This window comes from Chinchilla lanigera, unplaced genomic scaffold, assembly GCF_000276665.1.
Source record: "Chinchilla lanigera isolate Chin_1 unplaced genomic scaffold, ChiLan1.0 scaffold00042, whole genome shotgun sequence".
Lineage (NCBI taxonomy): Eukaryota > Metazoa > Chordata > Mammalia > Rodentia > Chinchillidae > Chinchilla > Chinchilla lanigera.
In genome coordinates, this window is record NW_004955443.1 from 8,631,864 (window position 1) to 8,637,878 (window position 6,015).

Genomic DNA, 6,015 nt, shown 5'->3' on the forward strand with positions numbered 1-6,015 from the left:
TTTTTTTTTTTTTTTTTTTTTTTTTTTTGGTATCTGGTATCAAACTCAGGAGCTTGCACTTGCCAGGCAGGTGATGTGCTGCTGAGCTAACTCTGTAGCCCTCATTTTCCTTCTGGTAATAGCAACCCAGTGATCCTATGGGACACCATCCTGTATGCACTGTCACCCCGTGGAGACTCAGGGTGTTGTAGGATCCACTACAATCATTCAGTATGGGCACGGTGAAAGGGTCAGAGACTGAGGAGTGAGCCAGACTGAGGCTGAGTTCTGGGACTGTGCTGGGTTCTGTTAGGAAGAAGACTGAAGCTTGTAAGGATGTGATAAGCCCAGAGCCCCTGGGAACTGCCCTGGGCAGGAAGCTCATGCTGAGAATGAAGAGGACACTGAGAAATGGATGGAAAGTTTGGTGATATCCTTTGAGCCTCTCAATCCACTGATGCCTGAGTCCCAGAATCCCCTCTGACTTTACATGAGTAATAAATCTTTCTCTTCCCTTTTTTTTTTCCTGGTTTGGATGAGTTTGAATCGGGTTTTCTGTCACTCGTAAACCCCACCCCTGAAAAGAAACTTGACAAATGTGCAAATGCGTGATCTCATTGGTTAATTTGAGGGCAAGCCAGTGTAAGAAGGCTAAGATTACAGCAGTAGTTTGTACCAGTAAAACACTGCTTCTTTTTGTTATATGCATTCTGTTCCACAGCAGAATTACTTGAAATAATGTTTATATACAAATGCTTTAAAAATAAACATAAGAGCTGCTGAGTACAGTGGTATATACCTATGATCCCAGGATTCTGGGAGGCTGAGGCCTGGAGGATCATACGTTCAATCTCAGCCTAGACAGCTTAGTGAAATTTCATCTCAATAAATAAATAAATAAATAAATAAATAAATAAATAAAAATAAATAAGTAGGACCATGGATGTAGCTCAATGTAAAGGCCCTAGGTTTAATTGCCAGTACTGTAGAAACAAACAAAACAAAAACCGTAAGATCTAAAGACAAAAGTTTTACAGCCTCTGTGGCCTACAAAACAAGGTCGAGTGCATGTGTAGCAAGTCCTTCCAGATCTCCAGGCATCTGTCTGTCCTTAACCACTTTGCTAGCTTCAGGTCTCACATCCCTTCCAGGCCAGAATTCCAGGGCTTTCTCCAAATGCATCCACTTGTTAGCTCAGAATTCTGTGTCTTGCTTAGTATCTGTTTGGTGCTAAAAATAGACCTCTCTCTAGTTTTTGGTGTTTTCACTGTTTTTGCAAAAGTTCAGTTGCGTCTCTTTACTAAAGCCTCTAGAATCCCTCCATAGGGAAACAACTGCTCTGCCTTCTGCTTAGCCATTGGCACAGTCTTACCAGGGTGCTTAACTGCCTTCAGCCATGTCTGGAGCCCCCAGGGCAGGGCCTACATCTTATTCTTCTGTGTATCCCTCCTGCATAACCCTCTCTGACACATAGTAGATGCTCCATGTGGATTTTTCAAGGGAAATTTCAGTGCATTGACTTAGGGCTGCTTCTGTGCTTGTTTACTGTCTGAAGCACTCCAGGTCCTTGTCATCTAAGGTTTAAAGAAGCTGTCTATACTGCATAGTAGTCTTGTTGGCATTCACAATCATCAAACACCATAAATGACCCAATGTCCTACCCACTCAAAGAGTCTCAGTCTGAGGATGAACTTTTATGAGCTCTAGTTATTGGTCAAAATATAAACGGCTTGGTTTTAATGAGGCCTTGAACCAAACTTAGAAATTCATAGATCAAAGTGGCTTGAAGTTTCATCCTTATTATGGATATTTCCATTCTACATCAGTTCATATTTCAGTTTAGTGGTTTCCTACTCTTTTTCCATGGTAATTTCCATGTATCAAGGGAATGGAAGATGCTTATCCAAGGAGTTTACAAGTTTTGTTCTGTTTCTGGCCACCCTGGGTGTGTCACCTTCTTTGAGCATCACTCATGCCTCATGTCACCTTCATTGGGCCACTTAATTGACTTGTGTGCTTTGGGCCAGCTGATCCAGTACTGACATCCTTTATTGCTTTCCTAATGATAGATAGTCTACCTGTGGGTATTAACCACTCCCAACTTCAGCTGGACTTGTTAGATGACATTAAATGCTTTTAAACTGGACTTCTCTTTTTCTGGATGGAATTTCTTGGGGATCAAGCTCCCCAGGCCCTCCTCCCAGCTAAGGAAGGACATGACTGTAGACTTTTGCCCTGTATCATAGTCAAGACTTCATCACCCTCAGAACAGGATCCTTGTCTGGCAGAACTGCCTCTGGAGTGTAGTTAGCAGTGATGATCCAGCTCCTACTGACTGATTGGGGCAGTTGTCTCTGGAAAACAACCATATAGCTAGGGAGGGAGTCCACAATGCTAGGGTTGTTAGGATGGGCTAGAGTTGGTCCAGAGGAAGCAAGTCTAAGCTCTTGTCTTTGGGACTGAATTCTGCTGTACCAGTAGTGCAAGGAAAGAGGATGCTGGCAAGAGTGGTAACAAAGTCCTACACCCTTGGGCAGTCCTACTTTTCTGGACTGTGCAGGCCAATTATAGGTTGGAGGACACTATTTGGGACATTGCTGACATGTTAAAAGGAGATGGCTAGTCTGGTTTTCCAATCTTCAATTATTTTATTTTCAGGTTAATCTTCTATATTGATATGGTTGTCTGTTGGTAGCCTACTCTTGGTTTATCAAATTGCTCCATTCTAACATCTGGGACCACAGAAACATTACAGGAGTCATAAGATCAAAGGGCAGTGTTTTCTGTTGGTACTTGGAATGGATGTATTGCTTTCAATGATTAAAACATACAAAAATTGAAAAACAATTTTCTTATTCCCTTTTGATCTTTTTTGTGTTGTTTTCCAAATAATGTAGAATTACCCATGTTTTTTAGGAAATTGAATAACATAGTTAATAAAATATGATCATAAATGACTCTCTGATCTCTGCAATGCATGCAGAACAGTCTATTGCTAAGGAACGGGTAAGCGTTTTGGAATCTGTTGAGTCTGGGCTCAAATCCTACCCCTGGCTCTAAGAGGTTCAAAGGTAGAATATGTGTCCAAGTACCTGATTCTTGATAATGTGGTTTATTATGCAATATGTACACATTTAAAGGTAAAATTAAGTCGAGAGCACTTTTCTTTAGGCTTTGGCTATGTATGTATCCAATGCCATGTACTTGGCAGTTGAGCATGGAGTTTGAGACAGTAAAGTTTTTAGCTTTGATGCAAATTCATAACACTTAAAAATATAAGATGTATATATTGCAATATATATTGTGCTCTCTATATACGTCCATCCACACAATATACATTGCATTCTATCTGTCTGTCTGTCTATCTAAAGTATGAACTGTGTCCTGTCCCCAGAGATCCTGTCATTTTTATAAAGAAGGCAGTGGTGGGTGGCACCTCCTTTGCTTGCAGACTTCCTCTTCTTGCAGTTTGATCCTGAGAGTGGTGGATGTTTTCCTGTATCCTCAAAGGACTTATGGTTCAGTTGATACTCAGAGTAGCTTCCACTTGTTCCTACAGAGATTTGAAACAAGGGGCTTATTCGTCATCTGACTCAAAAGACCCTGGACAGAGAGAAGGAGAAAGAGGAAGTCAAGAGATTTGGGAACTGGAAGGAGATGAGTGCTCTCTGTATCTGCCTGGCAGAGCAAAAGCTCCTAAGTACAGAAGACATAATGACTGCCTTTGTTTGCTGGAAGGTTGTGAGTGTCTTTGGTTTTCTAGTTTCTGCCTTCCCCATAAAAGCAGAAAAGCAAGAGCAGAAAACCAAGAGTTTCCTGGCATCCAGCACTTTGTAGTGCCATGATATTAAAAAAAATTTAATTCACTGATACACAAATTTAGGAGGGAAATGTGAAATTGTTGCATAAATGCATGCTGTGTTTAAGCCCAGTGGCTCAAAATTATTATAACTGTGTGAGAAAAAACACAAAACATGAAGCATTGTAATGTTATTAACCGAGCTAAGTCATCTTAATTATGTAATGTGCACTAACTATATTTTAGGCACACATCTTTGCCAGATTTCCATTAAAAGTGGGGGAGGGCAAATAAAGTCCCTCCCCCATGCATTAAAATATGCTGGTAGCAACCTTTGTATAATTTTTATCATATGGAGGTAAAGGCATAGTGTCCGCTTCAGTTTGAATACCAGTTCCACCTTTTATTTACAAGTCTAACCTTTCAATGACAGGTTTCTTGTTACCAGGTTATTGTGAGAATTCAGTGAGTGAATATGTGTGACATGGCTGGTAATTGGCATTATATATGGGTAATAATTCCTCTCCTCTTATACACTATCAGTTTCTTCTCACTAAGATTTGATGAAGAATGTAAAGTAGGAGTTATTAATGTCTTTGTGGGGAATAGAAAGCTCAAAGTGACCAATTATCTTCTCTTGGATCAAATATTTAGCAAGTTATAAAAGTGGGATTGAAATTCAGACATTGTAGCTTTCCACTGTATCTCCCTTTATTTTAGGAAGCTATACACTCTGCTTAGTCTTCTTGTACATGCTGGCAAGAGTGGGGACCATGAATTAAACATAACTTTTTTTTATTTTAAAGAGAGTAATACATGAGACACAAACAAACAAAAAATAGAACAGTAGCAGCATACCAGTATCACAAACATAAACAAATCAAAGCAAGAACATTCAAAGTGATACAGAGTCTCAAGACAGATTAATAAAAATCAACAGTGGTTGTTACATTGCATATCGCTATCCTCAACTACATTGCTCAGATCATCAGATATAAGAATGAAAGATTGCTCAAACCATTAAAGAGAATAAGAAAATAATTCTTCAATAAGACATTAGAGATAATATAGTTTCACTAGACAAGATGGTAGGAGTTCTCCATTGTAATTCCATTACATATTGTTACCTTCAAATCAGTTGCTCAGACCACCAGACACAAGCGTGCAAAGTCAATCAGAACATAAAAAACTGTGAGCATTAACTGTTCATTTTAATACACCATCAGACAGCAGCAATACAGTCATCGCAGCTATTCGTATATATGTTTATGTTTTGCCTTCCTTCTTTCTTTTTTCTTCTTTCCCTCATCCCAGTCATTCCTTCCTTTGAGCAATTTCTTTCCCTTTCCTATCATCTATTGCACATTTTGAGTTTTACCTAGTCTTTCAGGTTCCTACAACAAGGAGACAATATGATGTTTACACATGTGAGTCTGATTTATTTCACTTATGAGTATGGTCTCTAGTTGCATCCATTTACCTACAAAAGCCTCGAGTTTATGTTTTTTAATAGCTGAGTAATACTCCATTGTATAAAAATACCACAACTTTTTAATAGTTTTTAATAATTTTATATTTTTTAAAAAAAATACCACAACTCCATTCCTCAGTGGATGGGCATCTGGGTTGTTTCTAAGATTTAGCTATAACAAATTGTGCTGCTATCAATATGGGTGCACATACATCGCTGTGGTATGATGTCTTTAGTTCTTCTGGGAAAATACCCAGAAGGGGAATAGCTGGGTTAAATGGGACTTCTAATTCTAGTTTTGTGAGGCATCTCCAAATTGATTTCCACAGAGGTTTCACCAATCTACACTCCCACCAGCAGTGGAGTAGGGTTCCTTTCTCCCCACAGCCTCTCCAGCATTTGTTATTTGTTGATTTCTTGATGATAGCCATTCTTTCCAGTGTGAGATGGAATCTTAGTGTTGTTTTAATTTGCATTTCTCAAATGACTAATGACATTGAACGTATTTTCATGTATTTATTCGCCATTAGTATCTCTTCATTAGAGAGGTATGTATTCATCTCAGATGCCCCTTTTTGGATTGGGTTTTTGAATTGGGGAGGCCTGATTTTTAAAAATTCTTTATATGTCCTAGATAGAAGTCCTTTGTCTGAGGGTCAGTTGGCTAAATTTTTTTTCCAATTCGTGGGTTTTCTTTTTACTTTATTGGTGATTTCTTTAGATGTGCAAAAACTTTTCAATAAGATGAGATCCCAGTTGTTGATTC

General features: G+C 39.0%; 1 long non-coding RNA gene across 1 annotated transcript in view; it reads left to right on the forward strand.

Annotated features, from left to right (window-relative positions):
• LOC102007602 overlaps positions 1–6,015 on the forward strand; it is a 128,269-nt gene that overhangs the window by 39,732 nt on the left and 82,522 nt on the right. The window lies entirely within an intron of this gene.